Source organism: Stegastes partitus, unplaced genomic scaffold (genome assembly GCF_000690725.1).
Source record: "Stegastes partitus isolate 25-593 unplaced genomic scaffold, Stegastes_partitus-1.0.2 Scaffold6, whole genome shotgun sequence".
In the NCBI taxonomy this organism is placed as follows: Eukaryota; Metazoa; Chordata; class Actinopteri; family Pomacentridae; genus Stegastes; species Stegastes partitus.
The window spans coordinates 796131-817171 of NW_007577737.1; the positions used below are offsets into that span (position 1 = coordinate 796131).

The 21041-nt window shown below is 45.6% G+C and overlaps 1 protein-coding gene across 5 annotated transcripts in view; it reads left to right on the forward strand.

Moving 5' to 3' along the window:
* The window catches only part of LOC103356545 (RNA binding motif, single stranded interacting protein), a 211766-nt gene that overhangs the window by 109030 nt on the left and 81695 nt on the right, over positions 1-21041 (forward strand). The gene's annotated exons all lie outside the window — the stretch shown is intronic.

Below are 21041 nucleotides of genomic sequence, written 5' to 3' on the forward strand. Positions count from 1 at the left end.
GCCAACAACAAGGACAGTCGACCAGTTTGTCCCAGTCTAACACTTTTTTGAACTGGAAAACATTAGTAAGAAAAAAAAACATGTCCAGTAAAGAAAAAAACTCACACACTGTTTCTCAGTTCACTCTCCCATACGCGGCTTTCTTCAAATAGCTCGGCTGCTCGTTAATGAGTCCCTGGAGGGTTGTACCCTGCAATCGCTCTCTTCAGACGCCATTACAGCCAGTGTGCCTTCAAAGAGTTGGGTGAAACCATTACCATAACCGGGGACTGCTACCTGCCTGAATAGCTTTAGACATTAGCAAAACCTGCAGTTTGCTAATGGGACAGAATGGACCTGACTTGGGAACAGGAGCCATGGGAGCTGTGGAGGTTCATATCCTGGAGTCTGGACTTCTTTTCTTGCTCAAATATTTGCTTTGATGTCTCAGTTGATGTAGACTGAGATAATAATAGGCTGTACTCTGAGTACATTGTTAAGGAGTGTTTACTTTCTGCTGCTCTATTCTCTTCTATTTAATTCTACTTCTTTTTTTTTTTCTTTTTTTTTTCTTTCCGTTATCAGCCTCTGCCCTTCAAGGTCACTGCTCATGATGCAGATAATTCTATGGCTAATTAAAAACTCATCATCTCCGTGATGAAAAGATAATATGATTTAAAAAAAAAAAAAAAAATTATATATAGACTATAAAAACTCACAGCAAAACTCTGTGACACTATGACGGCGCTGCTAATTTGCCGGTATCCTCTGCCAGCTGACATGATGTGCAGAAGCAAATGTCAAGTTAATGCAGCCAGTCACCCGTCAAGTAGGTTAAATTAAATGCTAGGCAGCGGCGTGGAAGTCCCAGTGGTAGCTGTCTCTCCACCGGCCCTGGTGAGAGTTCTCTTTCTGGGATGGCTGAGGGGAGGGTACAAGGGTTCTGATACCCTCACTGTCACCCGCACACCCCGCTGCATCTGGCAGGTGTCGGACCCGCGGGAGACCCGGCTACGCTCGTCCGGCCCCGGAGCCCGGCGGGAGCTGTCAGTCTGCTCTGCTACATCACTACTCTTTCTACTTCAGAGGCGCTGATGTAGACCTAAAAGTCGTACCACACACAAAGCTGCACCGCGCCGGATCTTGGGAGAGTTTTCGCTTTGACCGCAAACCCAAAATCATTTTTGCAGGCACTTGTTTGTAGCATAAACTTATTATTACCCACAAAAAAATATCTTTGCACCTCAGAGAATCTGATGATTATACCGTATGATGGTAATTACACGTCTGTGAGGTTGTTAACGGTACAAAACCAGTGTTTCATGAAATAAATCAGCATTAAGAGCAGCATTATGCACTATGATACGAGCATTAAACTATCACCCAAACAAGACGTACGACATGTTTTCTTCCGGCCCACCTTGTATTTTACCATTTATTAATTTCTGACACCATCCTGAAGATCGACTGCACACAGCGCTTAGCAGAGACCAACAGGAAGACGTTTGCTGCAGAAGGAAAGCTGGTAGTTCATGATGCTGTTGAGAGAAAAAACAGGTTTTAACTGCTGCCATCGGAGGGAAATGCAATCTATCTAACTGTGTCAAATAAGAAGTTTATGGGAAGTAATGAGGGGAGGTTCGCTGCCCTTTGCACCGCCGGTCATCGAGGAGGCCCGTCTCCAATTTGCTAGATCCGTCTTCGGCCCTCTTAGAACCAATTTTTCAGCGACGGTTTGTGTGTTTTCCGCCATGCTGAAGAGGCAATTTCCTTTTGCGGCTCAAGTGGCAGTTGTCTTTTGCCTCTTTGTTCAATTAGAGGGGAGGAGGGTCGCCGTAATACTTCTGGTCAAAATAAAAGCCTTTCGCCAAGACATCATGTCATCCATCTCCCAGTAAATGATACATCTTCCTCTCGCAGCCGTCCCAATGACCTTGTTTGTGTGGCCCTGTTAGCGGCGAGGGAGGCTGTGAGAGGGAGTCTGGAAATGAGTCTGGTCATTGTCTGGAGATGCAGGCAGAAAAACACACAGAGAGAGACAAAGACAGAGAGAAAGTGCTCTGGTCTCATATTCGACCTGCTCCACTCATCAGGGAGGCGCTGTGGCACCTTGCATCTGATTAGCCAGACACTCATTAGACCTGACCTTGGATCACAACATTACAAAACTGCACTGACTTTAAGAGAAAAAAAAAAAAAGCAAAACACAATAAACAGGCACACTATTATTGCGTGTGAGGGCGGAAGCGGTTATTCCTTCCCATAAACATTTTCTCAGAGAATTAAAGTTTGGGTTGGAAGGAAGATTAATATGGGGCGAGGAGAGTGTGCCAGCGAAAGAAAAAAAAAAAGCAGGCTAGTGGAATTTAATGAGTTTTGTGTGTCGGCTGGGGAGCCCGCTCGCGCCATGCTAATTACGCTCTGTAACGAACTGAGATCTGGGGAGCATCGCAGGAAGACAAAGGCTCTGAGCAGTCCGGCAGCAAGCAGCAGGCAAAAACAAAAGAGCTGCATGCACACATTTTTTAAGCCCACACGGACAAATAGAACGCGAGGCGGCGAGATGGAGGCACGCTTACAGTTTCCTCCCAGCCTTCCCCCTGGTTGCCACCCCCGTGTTAAGGGTAATGAGATGTAGCCGGAGATAGAGAGCTCGAACCTGACAAACGAGCCTCTCTATTAGGCTCAACCAGACGCAGGGTGCAAACTCCGGCGGCAGAAAATGAGTTGTTTAGAGACGGTGGGATTGTCAGGATAATTGAATCAACCTCTGTTGACTTCATGCAGTTCCAGCTCTTTAACTGGATCAACAAAAGAACACACAACTCCAGAAAAGCAGGCACACTTTGCCCCACACTGCCCCCTTTTGGCAAGGAGGCCAACCGCAGAACTCGATCCCCGCGGGTTCGGCGTAAATGAGGAAGTCCCAGCTCTTGAAGCGGGAGTGTGTCTCATTCCTTCATTAAGCTGCCGGTGCCTGCAGGGAATCTAACACTCTTCCCACGCATCGGTGGCCACGGCGCACAAACAGCAAACAATCAGGCTGACTTTCAACTGTGACTTTCAGCAGAATGAAACCACCCTCGCCTCCCTTTCCGCCTCTCTCTCCTGCTTCCATTCTCTTTCGCCCTCTCTCCGACAGTCTCTTTCAACTTGGAAGAAGAATTTGCTTCTGGCACAGTTTAAATGAAACTTGCCCTCTTACCGATAGATTCTAACCTTTAATATTCTGGCCCTTTGTTGGCAAGTGTATATCCAACTTTCATCATGCAATATGTATCGTTATCGCCCCGTGGCCTCCTAACCTTCGCTATGAAATGTTTGTGCATCGCTCTGCCCCAGAGCCCGAGCTACTGTCAGATGAGAAGATTGAATTTCAGCTTTGACTCATTACTGTGTATAAATCAAGCTCCTGTAATTTGAATGCTTTGCCAAACTCGGCGCACATGTATTACCTTACCTGACATCATACATCTCGGCTTTGCCAACATACGACGGCGTTCCGACTCCATCAGGCGCTGTAATTTGTTTGTGTGTTTACGACGGAGCCCTGCCAATTTATTAAAGCCAGAGCGGCCCGAATGCGTGACTGCAGACCTCGTCCTCTGCCATGCCTCCCTACTGTCTCGTGTTCTCTCTTCCAGCTGATTTTCCCGTGCGGAAAAGCCCCATAGCCCCGTCTGCATTCCTTTCCAATTAAGCCAGCATCATCTGATTCCAATTACTCTAATTATAGCAGCCGGGGTTGTAAGCGAGAGAGGCAGAGAGAGAGTAAGTGAGAAGAACATGGTGAGGCTTCACACTAAAGAGAGCAGGAATGCAAGTGTAGCCAGGCAGCCTTAAGGTCACTCCAGTGGGAACAACAACAACAGTAACCAACAACAGAAAGCGCTTACAACATCACGGCAACAGCTGCGAAGATTTCAGCAAATAGTCGCTGCAGTTGGTAATGGTGGAAACACACGATAGTGACAGAGCGTGTAATCACACCGCACACACTTAACAAGGTCAGGCTAATGGAAGGACATGGGTGTTGTTAATCACACGATGACGTGATGAACATTAATCCCCTTGGTTTGTCTTGTAAAAGGACATCGTATAACAAATACCCCCCACTCCTTGTCTGAAGTCATGTTTGACACCTGCAGGCCCCCGTAGCAATCTCAGATAACATTACTGCAGAACGACACCGTTCATACGCTGCTGAGCTAACAGCGCCGCGGGTCATCGTGATGGTTTTCACGGCTGACTGCCCAGGAGGGGACGCCGGGGCGCCGGACGGGCCTGTTTTCAGAGACCTGTTTGGAGACGGCAAACGCATTTCTGACTCCCTTTGTGCCTCTGTGAGCCTCTGCAGCTCCGCTCTGCAAACACCGTCTTCCCACCCACTGCCTGAACGCGGCGCAGCGTGGAATGAAGCTAAATTCAATTACATTTACTTATTTTTAACCCTATTCTCACACCGTGTTTGTTTCACACAAGTGGAACGTGAAGCACTCCCGTGCATATGCATATAGGACTGCGAGCGCGGCATCACCACGCATTTCCTGTCATCGTGCTGGGATGAAAGTCTCACTTGACAGCTGTGACATCAAACGACGGGCCACGTTATGAAGCAGGCGCTCTCAAATTAAGAGCTCATTAGATGTTGCACAGATAACACACTGATGAGCCGAGATAGAGGGATTTATAGAGAGGGCCAGTAATTTCTGCTTAATGTTGTTGTGTTTATTGCGCAGTCTTGTGCAATGGACCTTAGCGCTGCCTCCTCAAGGCTTTTCTGTGTCTATTAGCTGATTTTCACACACTGGATACAAGCAGCAGCATCCTGACGGCTGTTGCGACAGTGGCGCTGACCATGATGATATGAATGGCGGTGATGAATGATTGTGGAGACGCTCAGACCTGCAGGGACACATGTGACACTCGGTTATCTACAGACATGAAGCAGGTGTTGACTGATGTGCGATCCTCCTCGTCTCCTCTCGCTCTCGACCCCCGGTGACCTCTGGGTAAGGTGACCCTCTGCCATCTTGCAGGATGCTCATGTCTCCATTTCCTTTCCTGTGTTTCTTCGAGTCTACAGTTCGCTCACTTCGTCACGCTGTCGTGTTGACACTGATGTCCCTGTTGCCGCTGCCAGAGACCCGTGACATCTGTCTCGGCGCTTTTATGCTGTTGGTTTACAAACCAGGGACTTCTGCTCCCGAATACCCAGCAGCCACTGCTCTCCCCTTCCCTCCCGTCTTTACAGTGCAGCGTCCTGTAATCATATATGCCTTAAATATAGATAAATGTACATTTTGCATCACATCTGGTTTTTCTTTCCTGTGAAATCATTTGCCCTGGCTACTACCAATGCACCAAAAATATATTACAAACAAACTGTGAAATTCTCTCATGTAAAATTAATTGAAATACCTGTAACTTTGAACCATGACATTTTTAATTTTTTTAACAAAATTGAGATTTTTTTTCACATTAACAAAATTTGCAATTTTTTACAATAATTTTAGAAATATTTCCTTTTTATTTAAATAGATTAAACTGTCAAAATCAAGTTTAATTCTGTAAACATATTTCTAAAATTAAATGCAATTGGTAAAAAAAAAAAAATAACAGGAAGAGAAGTATTGGTTCTGTAATTTTGCAAATTTTCCATCAATCTATTTATCTGTCTATTGATGTATTTTTTATATCTGAATTTTTCATTTATCTAGCTCTATATATGTAATTATTATGATTTTATTGTTATATTGTATAGGTGATTTCATTGTTTGTAGGTATGTTAATATCTATCTAACGTTTGTAATCTATCAGAAATACATTTCTAATCAATACATCTTTATTTTTTTGCTTTGCTGTCAACTCAAATGATCGTATGTTAGATGGGATGAGACTCATCACCGTGGCAACTTAGAAAATGGAGGAGAGGCTCCAAACATGTTGGGAAATGGTTGTATTTTAAACCTAAGTAGTTTTGGTGTTTGAGCCTGTCCAAGTTTCAAACAGGCCTTCAGTGTTGTGAAAGGGTCTGTTTTAAGCCATAAAATGATATTTTTCCAAAACCTAACCAAGTGATTTTGATGCCTGAACCGACAGCCGACCACAGACTCCTGGGTGAAAGGCTTCAGCTGATCTCCAACCCTCTAACGCCGACTTAGTGGCTCTGTCAAAAGCAAATGAGAATTCTGTCCAGTTTCATTGGAACGTAATGTTTGGGAGACGGGTTGTGACTCCACACACCTTCTAAAACGCCCAGATTCAAGAGCACAAACACTTTCACGTTTGCTAATTCACTGTGTGCTCACATTGTAACCTGCTAGCTTCCCTCGCAGTCGCTAATTTCATGCATGAATTCAAAATTTGTGCAGATTTTTTCTTCTTTTCTAGCAGCAGCAGCAGCAGCAGCACTGTACCGCCGCTGCACTTTGAAGGCCTTTTTCCTTCCATCAGGCTCCACCTGAGCATCAATAAAAGCACTGGTTCTTTTTGTTATTACTACATTTTTTATTACTGGCTATTTTCTCCACTTCCTCTCCCCACCTTCACGGCTTCACCAGCTCCCTCTCTCTTCTGTTTCTCTTCCTCTGTGGCTGAATTCACTCGTCCCTCCCTCCCTCCCTCTCCGGATAAAGGAAGCTGTTAAAGGGAGACTTTTCCAAGTTTTTATAGAAAGGGAGTGATGAAGCCGCTGAACTCGGTGGGACACCCAGGGTGGGTCGTTAGTTTGCTTCCCCTGTATCATTAGTGTCCATAACAAACACATTATCTCCCGCTGTAGCAGCCCTCTTCCAGGCCATTTAGGGTGATAATTAGACTGTAACAAGCAGCCGTCCTTTCTATATAGGTCATCTAGCGCTAATGACGCTCTCACTGAAACGCACACCGAGGAGGTTGGCTTTGGGTTCACAAACTAGCTGTACTGTTTCTGATGGGTCAACACAATCACTTAGCAGAGAGAAAACACTACTTTTTTTTTCTTTCTTTGTGTGTGTGTGTGTGTGTGTGTGTGTGTGCGTGCGTTTTAATTTCAGCAGCTGTGGTTGTGTGACGAGGAGACTTTTCTCTGCACTAACTCATGTCATACTCATGTATGATATGAGTTAACAACAGATATTAAACACACATTAAATAGCCAAAGCTGTGATCTTCATGCAAAAAGTACACAACTATTTTTAATTAAGAAATGACACGTTAACAACAGTGGCAGAAAAACATGAGAGTAATATGGAATATGGAATCAGCAGAATCACTTTTTCTTTTTTATTTAACAGAATTCAAAGCAGCATTGACTAGAATAACCCAGAGCCATCTCTCACATCCATCCATCATCTTTACACCTTAATCCTCACTAGGGTGGTGGGGGGCTGGAGTCTATCCCAGCTGACTCAGGGTGAAGGCAGGTTCACCTGGACAGGTCACCAGTCTATCACAGGGCTACACTTAGAGACAGACAACGCAGAAAGATCCTGGGTGTCCTCACCGGGACGCCAACCGGCAACCTTCTAGCTGCGAGGCGATGGTGCTAACCACCGCTCCACCGTGCAGCCCCATCTCTCACATCTTCATATTCAATTGGATATTTGCAAGTTAATCATTTTTGTTAATTTAACCCTATTCAGGACTTTCAGACGTAGAAGGTCTTTTATTGGAGCCCAAGAAAGAATATGTGCAGAATATTCGTTGGTTTTCATAATAGACATTTTTACTATGTATATGTTATATATTATACTCTTTTTAAAAAAACAATACCTGTCACCTAAACCAACTGGCCTGAAGTCCAAAAGACCCCCAAAGTCCTGAATCAGGTGTAACGTGTCACTGATAACACCACCACTGCCTCATGATGCAACCTAGCTGTAATTTTTTTTGTACCTATAGGGCTCAGGGGCAGCTGTCAACACAAGAAAAGCCTCAAACACATTAAGTTTGTGTCATTTATTTGTGTAAGATGTGTCCTGAGAGACTAAAGAATCCTTTTTTTTTACGTCCCATCAAGAGCAAAATGAGTAGATACATTTTAAATCAACAACAGACTTTAGGACAACGTACTGGAGCAACATGCTCTGCACGTGTCTGAAAGAATGTTAAAATAGTCGAGTATTAAAATCAGGAATTGATCAACACGTAATTGCAGCTCTCGATACCCGGCGTTCTGTGACTGAAGGGGAACTAATACTCCACATCACTGTTTTGTAATTGAAACCCGTTGCATCGGCGCCGACGCTGAACCTGACTGATGTCACATAAATGTTGATTTGTTCTGAGTGGCTTTCCCCGCACAACACTTCCATTATTGCTTTTTTATTACTTTTGTTGTTGCTGTTTTCCATTGAGAAATAATTCTTTAATATATATTTCAATATTTCCGCGGCTCTCGCCTCCTCCGCTGTGTTTTCATTTCTCCGTACAGATGTGACGGAGCCACGGCAAAGTATTTCTGCTGCAGTTAGACATATGATGCTGGCGTCGCTGTGCCGTTTCACGTGGCAGCCTTAGCGTTCCCCGGTGAGCAGCGGCACATTAAGGAATAACAAATGAGTCCATGACCCAGGGTAGTTATTCAGGGTGTGTTTGTGGAGTAGGCAAACAGCGTATGCTATTTGCTTTGCAGTAGATTCATAAGTGAAAATTGCATTGTGCCTCCATTTGGGGAGAAGGTGATGGAGTGTGGAGGGAAACAAAGAGATTGTCACTCTCCTGGTTTCTGATGATGCTATACCCCTCCGCTGAAAGCCTCACACATCCTAGCTGTCATCTTAACACTGAATCGGGCTTGTCAACATATTGCATGAGCTCGCTTTTTGAAACTAGACTGAAAAAGAGCCGCGACTGTGTGCGGTTGCGTGCAAACACTTGTGTGTTTCTGTGGAGGAAGCCGTCGATGCGTGTTGAAGAGCACGCATGTGACTATCTGTAAACTTTGATCCTCCGACCCGGCCGGTCTGGCGAACACATTCCTCGCGCCGACATGTGCAGCCTGTTGAAGTCACTTAACATCCACCGCCACGGCTCATTTGGCCCACGCACCGTGGAGTTAACATGTATGACGATTTTATGATGCGGTAAACCCCGTGGAGGCCAGCCCTGAGCAGCGCATGTGGTCGCCCTGAGAACAGTGTGCAGCGAGCGAGGCAGCCTCTCTGAAGTGGAGAGCAGACACATGGGATTTTAAGAGTTCTGAAGTCCATAAGGTCAACGGGCAGCACCTGTGAGCTTGGGAACCCAGAGCAGTCGTTCCCAACCTTTCTGTCTGTTGATACCACAACAGCTAAAGTGTTCCCACATTGTGCAGCTCCACAAGTTTACGTTCCTGTACAACCAAACTGCATGTATTTTACTGTTTCACTGATGCTCCTATTTAGCCAACCAATCATATATGAGATGGGTCAGGAAACAGAGGGGACGCTTCAGACATGTACCGTAATTACCCAACTATTGGGCACCTGAATATAAGCCGCACTGGTCTCTAAGCTGCAGGTGAGATATTTACACAAAAAGATGTTTTAAACTTTTAATTAAATACATAGCGGTAACATACACAGATACGTACCGTAGATGCTTTTTTCTGAACAGCGCCTGTAACGCGGCTGGTTAAGGAAATAAAACTCCAGCAGCCTACCAGGAAAAGTCACTGATCGCTATCTTCATCTTCCTCCTGCACTAAAACCACGAAAGTCGTCTTCTTCAGCCTCAGAATCACTTTCGTCTCGAGGCAAATTCGTAAAACTCGTAAAAATCCATAAATTAGCCTCATCATTGTTTAAGCTGCAGCAGTATTCAGAGCGTGTGAGCAAAGTAGCAGCTCATATTCCGGACATTACGGTAGTGAAAGCGATGTTTTTTTAATTCAAACCAGGACATTTGAAAAGTGATGCTGGAGCCCAACCTGAACTAAAGTGTCCAACAAAGTGTGGTATTTTCCTCAACCTGCCCACGTACTCTTTGTGCCTCAACGTAGTTAGAATGCGAATAAAAACTACGAGAGTAAACAAAACCTAATATCAAGACTGATGGTCATCCAATCATCACGTGATGTGAACCTGATCTTCTGGGTAACAGTCTGGTCATCGGTTTGTGCCACCGATCACCCCTCCTACCCTCCAGCGTGGACTTTACTGCCTTTTTTATACTAGTTGCCTTTCCCACCACATCACAGGACCCATATTATGTTTATTCCAAAGCAAAAACGGAGTTAAGTTGGAAAATATATTTGTGGAGACGGGCTTGCATTGTGTCCCTTCAAGGAATAGTTACGGTAAAATTATTCATGGCAGAAAAGCCTCTCTGGCAAACACACAAGTTGGTTATCGTCCAATGTTTGTGCTCGATTTCTTTGTCTTTCTCTCTGTGATTCTACCAGTTTAAAGGACTTTTCGCCCATTTAACTGCTTCCTGTAGAGCTTTTTGTCCTTGTTTATTAGCTTTTCTGTGCATTGCTTTGGTTATTGTGGCAGCAAATGTGCCTGTTTGTCCACCTAATGTGTACAAATTATGATTTATATTTAGCCAATCAGCGACTCACCCAGAGCACATGTCGGCTGTAGAAGCAGCTTCTCAGGTTGTCAGATGCTGTAGCTCAGACCAACAGTCAGAGGTCAACCACTCGAAGAAACAAAAACATTTCTAAACCGTTGCTCTTGCCGTCAAGTTGTTCAGATGTTTTGCTTTATAGTTCAAAAAATCTAAACCGCTTCTCCTTCACATCGTTGAAAGAGGAAAGGCTTAACCTCCAGTGAAGTGGCTAATTGTCCAAAATAATTAACGTGTGTGTGTTCACCACCGTGGGAAGGCCAACGGTGCACAAATGTTTGTCGCCCTCGCCTCTCGATCAAATGAAAACAAAAGAGCCCGGCGTTTACGTTTTAAATCAGGTGTTTCTGCGAAGCTGCCGCAGAACGCTGGTGCAACAGTCCCACTCGCTCTCCATAGGATCCAATCGTGTTTCTGAGTTGACTGGAGAAATCCTGTTGCAGCCAATCTCGTCATTTTGCTCATTCTGGCATCTGCCCTCCACAATCCTGTAGCTACAGCGTGTCATGTGTTCGGCTCGGTATTCTGTTTCATCTCAGCCCCGTGTAAATCATCAAGTGTTCTCAGACGCGTTAACTACGTTGAAAGAGGGAAATCTGGTGAAAGAGTGGTTTGCAAAAGAGACGTTAAAAAGGGAGAATTTGCAAAGACGCTGGAGAGAAACGAGCTTCGGTTCGACCATACAGTAGGTTTCCTGCCGACAGAAGCTCGTCAATATTGAAAATCAAACATCTCGCCACCGTTTCCTTTTAACACCTCCCCCCACACACACACACACACCCCCGGTCCAGAACCAAAACCGTCTCCACCGCCGCCGCCACTCTCCGCCTCCACATGATGTCAGCCAGGAGGAATTCAATCTCAGAAATGATATCATGAATCATGCATAAGACGGGTAAAAAAAACGCATTTACCTCGGCGACAACACAACGAGCTGTTGTTGCGAACGCCGTAATGGAAAAATACGAAGGTTACGGTGATGAAAATGTATTATGAAGCCAGGGAGACATTTGTGAGCGTTGTCAAGTCCTGAGCTGAGGGAGCACGACCGAGGACATAACCGCAGCTTATAGGGAAAATCCTCCCGTATTTCTACAAAAGGAAGGATGAATTTATCTCAGAGTCCTCAGGGGGAGCAAAGCAAAAACTATCTTAGCATGCTCGCGTGGCTGCCCACTTATGCGTTGAGGAGTTTGGTCTCCTTTTGGGCGGAGCGCGGGGGTGAGGCCGGCGCACCCGTCCTCCGTGTTAATAATGGATTTTTGATATGAGCTCCACATGAAATTTTAATCTCTGGAATATTAGCTCACGGAGGGAGATACAAAATCAAATCAGGGGGTCGTGATTAAGCGGGTGAAGCGCATATCGACCCATTTAAATTCACATTAACCCGGCATCAAAATGTATGAGCCATGACACCGACGGCAGACATAATTTAGTGGCGTTATGTCTGTTTTGCAGAGTAAAGGTGTGACACCCCCCCTCCTCCAATCACACATCTGCAACAAGGGGGGAAATGATGCTTGATGTGCAGTGAGACCTCCCAGATGCCTGGAAATATTGAAGGATACAGCCGGAGACGTTTGCAATGTTGGTTTATTATATCGTCTGCAATGATTAACTTATCTTTATAACAAGAGCTGACCTCTTTTGGTCATCCTCTGGGGCCACCGACCTCCATTATGGTCCAAAAGCATTAAAGCCGTACAGTTGCACCGGGTCACACGTTCCTGATTTATTCTGAATCAATCTTGTGGACATAAAATGTAACTCATGGCAACAAATAGTCCTGGAAAATTAATATTTTGCTGCTGTTTGAGTTACGTTTGCAGCTTTTTAAGGGAATAACTGAACCTTTTTATTGAAATTAGATGTTGTATATGTTTTTGGGTTTTTTTTGCAAGAACATCTCCAGAGTTGCACCGTTTATCAGATCCAGAAACCGTAAAAAGCCACGAGAATTATTGGATTTTCAGCTTTCTGATGGTCCTTGAACATATCATGTGTGACGTTCAGTTCCATCTGGAAAAATAAGTCGCTTTCCTTTACATTTAAACTATTTGCACCAGATTCTAGCGACCTGGAGTCATGTGACACAAATTCAGAAACTTCTCAGATGAACTGCTGCTAACACAGACTGAGAGATTTTTCTTCATTATTATTTGAAAAATAGTTTGCAGAGGAGTAAATTGTCAGCAAGTGGTTGGAAGCCACAATCAGCACATTGAAATATATTTTAAGAATTGCAAAGTGTTCTAGTTGTAGAGGTTGTAAAAAATCTCTACTTCTAGCCGTTGTTGTGCTGTTTCCATAGAGGTGCAGGACTTTCTATTACAGTGAACAATGAGCCTGCTTGGAGGGGCCAAGACTCTAAAATACATATTTCAGAAGTCCCAAATTTTGTCAAGAATTTGACCTTCAAACTTCAATTCTCGCTCCAGGTTCCTCTCTTTACTTCTGCATGCACCTTCTTGCAACACATCACGTGGAAGGACACGCCGAAAAAGCCAGCTTTGTGCCGCGGCGCTCGCTGCGCCTCATGCCGGATGAATATTTCACCGGCTCCGCCAGCAGAGAGCGGGCCCAGCTGAGCGAATGAGTAAAACAAAGCCCCACCACTGTGTTAGCATACTCAAAGGCTCAATAATGTATCACACACTCTTGTTCCTCACACAGCATCTATCATCTCAGCGTAATACAGAGTAGCTAGAAAGCCATTTTCCATAAGCAGTAATAAGACAAAGATTGACAATGTGTGCGCGCTTGTGTGTGTGTGTGTGTACAATCCCAGAGTAGGCTCGTGTGTATGTGTGTGTGTGTGTGGGTGTGTGTGTGTGTGTGTGTGAGGCTTTGCACTTATGGGATGCGGTGCTGTGGAGGAGCATTGTGTGTAATTACGTGAGTGAATGAGTGTAGGTCTTAAAACAGAACTAAACACCTCAGTGCCTCTGGGTGCGAGGACACACTTAGTTGTCATTGGCTCGGATTGCACTCATGGGAAGAATTCTTTGGCTGAATAATGTGATGTATTAAGGTGTGCTCTGCAGCAACGTATGGTAATTTGTAAGATTTTTATTTAATCAGGTAACATTGTATTGCAGCCAAATGGAACAGTGCGTGAGCAAGGTGAACCTCTAATCTTTTACCCCTGAGCTTCATATTCTCTCCTTTGTATCGCATAAAAAAAATGTAAAATAAAAACTTTGCGCCTTGTAACTAACTTCAAATGACTTGTTGCTGTGAAAATGATACCGCAAGGTTAATTAATGGACATGTTCTGAGCCGCCATCTGTCGGTGAGCGGATGATCCTGTTGCTGCTACTGGGACTGATCAATCATGTGAGCATCCTAATGAAATAATTGGTTTAGCAGCATATAGGAGCAGGAGGTAAGATATTGTTTATATACAAAAAGCAGGCCTGAGCAGTATATACCAGCACTAAACACATCATTAAAAAAAGTAGTTTGGTAAAATGTTACATACATTCACATTCACACGTACGGACAATTTACAATCACCAGTTAACCTCAGCATGTTTCTGGACTGTGGGAGGAAGCCGGAGAACCCGGAGAGAACCCACGCTGCATGGGGAAAACATGGAGACTCCACGCACCGGGATGCCAACCAGCGACCTTCTAGCTGCGAGGCGACGGTGCTAACCACTGAACCACCTTGTAGTCCATTTATACATTCCAAATTCATGTAAAAAATGACCAAATGGATGCAGCATTGTTTTGTTTCTTTTCAAATTGAGTTGCAGTTCAGAGTTTTGGGAAAAGTTTAAGTGGTCACACCTGCACTGGAGGTATTTCCCACTTTGTGCACTCTGGCCTGGTGTTCTGGACCGGCGACCTTCGAACTTCGAGGCAACGGTGCTAACCACCGCCCCACCGTGCAGCCCCAAAACAGTCCCACTTAAATGCTTCTGATGCAAACCTCCATGAAAGCTGCTAAAAGTTCATTTGCATGAACCAACCCCGAGTGTGCTCCCTCCTTGACTCCCTCATGTCCCTTGATGATGGAGCCCCCTGACCCTCCGTCACCCCCCTGTGGTTTCAATGCAGGTCTCCTGAGGCCCGCTAGTCCACTCCGGTTCGGGTCTCTTGTCACATTTGTCTGGGGACCAGTAGCTGCCATGGCACAATAGGTTTTGCTGCCTAAAAACACCCATAACCCCGTGTCCTCCACCGCTTACATGAAGGCGACACACTCCCGGTGGCCTGCTCTGAGGATTTGTCTCATAAGAGGGAAGAAGGGATTTTAAAGCTGTGCTGGTCCCCTTCATGGTGAGCAGTCAGTCCACGAGCATGGGGACCTCTGGGGGAGTCCTGTGGTGTCCGGCTGTCACCGTCTTTGCTTTGTTTCCTGTTTTACTTTGACATTACCTGTGTGTCGTGTGTGTTTTCGTTTCCTCCGTTTGTTTGTTCTTCGTCCTTTTTTTAATTGCCCTCATTAGTTTACCTGTGTCTTTTCTCCCTAATTAGCTCCCCGTATAAATATAGTCCTGCGTTTTCTCCTGTCTTCTGTCAGATCGTCCTGTTTGCTTCCGTCGTGTTCACCTGTTCGGTACCTCTTTGGATTTTGTTGGTCAAATAGCACCTTTAGTTCGGATTTTCCTGGATCTCCAGCTTCTCTTTTGTTTGCTCCCGTCTGACCCCGTTAAAGCAACTTTCTTTTCTTCTGTTACCGCAACCTGTCTGACTCGTGTCTGCACCTGGGTCTTTGTCCTGATAACTCTGTGACACTGGCACCAGGACAAGCCGGTCCTTAGGGTGCTCTGGGCTGAGAGGGCGGGGTGTCATTGGACCAGGCTTGTTCAAGTGCATTGTTAAGAAATACCAGAAATTCGGGCCGCCGCTGTAGCTCAGCTGGTTGAGCTGGCGACCCATGTACAGGGGGTGTAGTCGCCGACGCAGCAGCCGTGGGATCGAATCCCGCTCATGGCCCTTTGCTTTGCCTTCCCCCATTCTTCTCCCCCACTTTCCTGTGTCTCTCTGGACTGTCCCAGACAATAAAGGCCAAAAAAATAACCTTAAAAAATAAAAGAAATACGCGAAACTAGAAAAATACTGGTTTTTATGTGGGCTGCAAGGTCGCTTGGTGGTTAGCATCGTTGCCTCGCAGCAAGAAGGTCGCCGGTTCGCATCTTTCTGCGTGGAGTCTCCATGTTCTCCCCGTGCAGCGTGGGTTCTCTCCGGGTTCTCCGGCTTCCTCCCACAGTCCACAAACATGCTGAGGTTAATTGGTGATTCTAAATTGTCCGTAGGTGTGAATGTGAGTGTGCTTGGCTGTCTGTCTCCAAGTGTAGCCCTGTGATAGACTGGTTACCTGTCCAGGTGAACCTGCCTTCACCCTGAGTCAGCTGGGATAGGCTCCAGCCCCCTGCATGAGGATTAAGCGGCGTATAGATGATGGATGGATGGTTTTTATGTTATCCTGCCACTCACATGTCTCTGAAACACTAACAACAGTCAGCCTAACGTACATCTCCATCCGAAAAAGACCATTTATTAAATAAAATAAGCAAAAACGTCACCTTATGTGCAATTAATTGACATGATGTAGCGCCATCACTGATATTCGATTAATTATATCGTCCTCCCACATGCTCTCGACATAAATCTGATTTAAACGCGCACCGCTTCACGTTCTGTTTTGCCAAAATATGAGAAACGAGCTGAAAGATTAACGTCTTAATAGAAACATAATTGCTTTCTTCTTAATCACTATCAAGCCTACAGGTGAACATGCCAGAGCGATTACAGCAATGCTGCCCACGAAGGTGATTCAGACTGAGAATTAGAGGAAAGTTGTTATCTTTAACGCGGGAAAAAAAATAAAAAATGAAGCGCCGATAACTGTACGCCTTACATGGTATGTTGGCGGGCTTTATCTTAAACCTCTGCCAGAACCCATTTAGTGCAGCGTTATTAAAGCCACGTTTAAGCGACAGGTGTTTTAGGCTGTTTGTTCAGACATAATATGGTAATTGGATAGAGTATAGCTGCCCTGGGTGATGGCACAAATCCTCCTCCTCGCAGCCCTTTAGTTTCCAACAGAAGGTTTGAATCAGAAATGTGGATTTCGTCAACCCCCCGGTGAGAAGCAGAAGGACCTCACGCGTTACCAGCCTGTGCTCTTGTTGTCTTTCTTTTTGCGCTGTAACACGCTGTTCTGTGATTGAGGCTGGAGACATTTATGCATACAGTATGTTGGATTATGATGTGCGTTTGCATATGTCAGCTTGTTTGTAAGGATGTGCACGAGATTCAAAAGAGAGAATCCAAGCCTGCAAAGTTTCACCATCTGCCCGTGGAAGTTTGGCTTTGATGAGCACATTTAGAGGTCGCCGTTTGAACCTGTTTACGTACCAACGCGGTGCAGATAAACGAGCTGATATCCGCTAAATCGGCCTTTGCAAAAGTCTAATTCTAACATCATAGGCTGACCAGGAAACCTTCTGGTCCCCAGTCTCCAGCAGCCTGGCGCTGACAACAGTGACATGTGCTGTGAGTGGCTGCAGTGGACGGAGACGGGCCGCGATGGAGGACGTGCTGTAATGTACGGTCTCAGATGTGGATGAGGTTTGAAGTCGAGTGTCACAGAAGCTCTCCATAGCAGACAGAGCGGCGGAGTGTCGAGGAAGCGTTTGACAACAGCCCCTACAAATGGGAAAAGTAGAACGAGCCAGCGAGTGGAAACAGAAGATGTTGGGGGAAACACTCATCAAGGGGAAGTAAGCTGCCCGGCTGACTTCGCCTGCTGTTGTCTGACCAGCTGACTACCCAGCTGACAGAATGATAGCTCCTTTGTAGCACCGCTTTTTGTCTCCGGCTCCACACAAATTAAACGCGAGCTTTTGAAGTGAGCTGATGCGCTCATATGCTCCTCTCTTCTCTCTCCCTATCCTCACATCCCCCTCCTCCTCCTCCTCCTCCTCCTTCCTCCTTCCTTCCACTCGGTTGGCCTGTTTGTCTTTTGAATGCATTCTGCAGACTCAGGCTCCCACAGCAAGATCTGAGCACAGATCCTCAACCTATATACAAGAGAACAGGAACACTCCCTCCGGCATCTGCAAACTTGTCAGCAACACATCCTCGCAGCAGCAGAAACACGGCAACTACTGCTTCCTTGCAGTTTTCTCCTACCAGTCGACACATAACCCATTGTCTCTGCCTTTAATTGTGCTCCGTCAGGCTGCCGGTTAGTCACACAGCAGGCCGGAGTGGCATACCTAAGGGGAGTAAATCGCGTGTTGCTGTACCAGAGATTGACAGCCATATACACGCTCCTAAACAAGCATGCACGAGTTTGTAGAGTGTGTACCGGCGCTCAAAGGAGCAGCCGAAGAGCCCTGTAGTGCCAATTACCCATATAGCTCTAATCTCTTGAGCGACTTGAATGGATGGAGAAGGAGAGGAGGAAGAAGCGAGGGTAGCAGACAAACAGGAGAGGACGTAAAAATGGAAGGGACACAGAGGAAGGCTGGGAAGGTGAAAAATAAGAGTTGAGAACGAGGAAAAGGAATCTGGGTGGGAGATATAGTAGGAGGAGAGCGAGGGCATCTCCCAGCCTCAGCACGGCGTCAGATGCAGTGCCCCCAGTCAAGACACATATCTATCTTTCTAACTTTTATCAGTTAAATGGATACAGCCCTGAGAGCCCCACAGGCGGAACGAGAGACTTCTAACGCCTGACGTCTTTTCCCTCAAGCGTTGTCAAAAGGCAACAAGGGCTCCCTTTAATGTGCTGTATCTGCCTGTCATGTCAGCTGCCTCCATCTCTGTCTTTCTCCTCGGCTTTCTTTTTTTCCTGCCGTTTCATTCTTTAACCTTTCACAACGCGAGCGGTGACTCCAGTTTTTTTTTTTTTTTTCTTTTTCCTCCCTTAACCCAGATCTTCGCCTTCTTCTTCTTCTTTTTTTTTTTCTTCCTACTACTTCTCCTCCCCCTGCTCCCCCCCTGCAGCATGGTAATGTTCTCAGAAATTACAGTGAGGTAAACAGAGCAGGGTGTCGAAATGAAATAACTGCTACGGGGCTGTCAGCTCCGGCGAGGGGGCCATCCGTCAGCAGGAAATGACACGTCGTCCGCCCGCCGCCGCCACCGAACCCCCTTCCTGTCACACACACAGTCAGATTCCTCCTGTCCTCCTGGTGGCAAGGTGAAGGAATTATGCTCATCAAAGCCCCAGCGCAGCCTGGAGCCTTTCCATTAACCTTCCACAACGCTGGTCAATGGCGAGGGGACGGACACAAAGCTTATTGGAAACATGCACACACACATAAAGCATAAAGCGGTATGTACTGTGTGCTTAATGGAACACGTGCATAATTACTCCACGATGGGATATACACAGGTACACACAAGAAGAGCGCGCACACACACACACACACACACACACACACACACCTCAATTACCGTTTCATTGGTAGCCTGACAGCGGAGCGTGTGCAAAGGCTGACATTAAAGGAAATTAAATCTCCTGGTGGAATGGGCCGGCCCATCTCACCTCCCCGTCAAAATACTCCAATTTCCACTCCTCTCCATAACCTTCTCATCTGGGTATTTAGGGCTTTGTGGTGCGGAACGTCATCAAAGAGAAAACTTAGAGAGGCGGCCGTGCGTAGACGAGGCCTCCCCGTGATAATCCCCCCGCCCGCCCGCCGCCCTCCTGCACACGGAGCCCTCCGCTATTAGCCCACGCTCGCAAATTACTGTTTCACATTCTGTCGCGCTCTTTTTGCACCGTCGTCTAGGAGAAAGTGCTTTTCGTTCACACACACACACACACACATGCATAAACTGTCTTATCATTGGCTTAGCCCAATGAGTGAGTCAGTCGGTTAACTCTTTGATCCAGACCTCCCTTCTTGCATTGGAAGCCTGTTTGACATAATCCTGAAAAACATCGGCTCACATAACCAACGAAACTCAAAAGGAAAGCGCAGCTGCAAGGCTACACACACACACACACACACACACACACACACACACAGTGACGGGACTTAGCAGGAGAGTGACACGTGTACAGTAGATTTTTACAGGCAGATTTAATTAAGCCTCATTCACTGCCAAATCCTGTGTTATACAAACTCTTGTGAGCCTTTTCTCACACATTCTAAAGCACCCCGAATGTGACAAACCTGCAGAAGAAGAAGGAGGAGTTTAGTTAGGTAATTGAGTTCCTGGTTAAAGGGGAGAGAAAAAAAAGCAAAAAAAAGCTGTGGTTTCTGGCACCGGCTTCCTCCCAAAGGTTTTAATCAGATCAAACGTGTCCTGTCAGATAAGACAGCTAATTAATCAGGGGAGGGACCAGCCTTCTCCTCTGACAGATGGAGAGATGGAGGCAGGACGCTGGTGGAGGCACTTCCTCTCCTCCTCCTTAACCTCTTCTTCCTCCATCATCAACAGAAAGCAAAACAAGAGCGAGCGAGACAACGCTGCCTGCGGTGATTCACGGAGTCTGTAAAGATTCTCGACGACAGTGTTTACGCAGCCTGCAACTGAAGTATCTCAACAGCCCCCGACTGAGAAGATGACAGACTTCTGCATTGAAGCTGCTGTTTACAGTACTACATATGCGAGTGGAATGTAGAACTGAGAATTTGTGAGGTTTTTTTTGTCCTTTTGAGGTATTTGTTTGAGGCCAAATCAACTCATTTTAAAGTAAAGTACCCCTGTTGTCACACTATAGGCTGCGTGGGGGTTTAGAAAAGAAAAACATACTAAATTTTAGTTACGTACAGCGCGTCTTAATTTTCTCTGAGTTAAAGTCGGTTAGTTGATCTCTGTCCTGCCCTTGGTTTTCTGTCTCTCCCGTCTTGTTGCCAGTTTCTAAAGTTTATGAGACCAGACTTGGCCGATCCACTCTGAGATTAATGGAACATTTTTCTTTAGTAATGATATCATTTCATAATGTTTTTTATGGATGTATGTCTTGCAAAATTGTGATTGTTATTCAGGATAGATTCTGCAGGTTTAGCTGTTATTAGATTGTGGCCCATGAAACAAATTATTGCCTTTTCACACGGTGATGCGTCTTTTAAATGCTTAAAGTATTGATCAGAGAAACTGTTGTTATGAATTTGCATTTAATTAGTTTTACGGCCAATCAGCTGCAAGATTAAAAACACTGATACAGAACAAGACGCGACTCTAGTAATGTGACAAAGAGTGCAAAGGGTTGACCGGGCCTCCAAACTCCCCAGTTCCCAATCCAATCGAGCATCCGCGGGATGTGCCAGAACAAACCCGGTCCAAGGAGGTCCCACCTCAAACCCACAGAACCCAAAGTAACCGCTGCCAACATCCCAGTGCCAGAAACACCCAGAGGTCCCATGTCACTGGTGCTGCTGGTCAGAGCTAATGTTGTGGCTAATAAAGCGCAGTTAAAAATGACAGAATTAAAATTAATTGTTAATTAATTTTCAGTTTAATGTAAGATTCAGTTGACTGGCTTCAAAATAAACCAAAATGTTTAAATAATCAGAACAAGACAGATGTAAAGTGTTTTTAACTAAGCT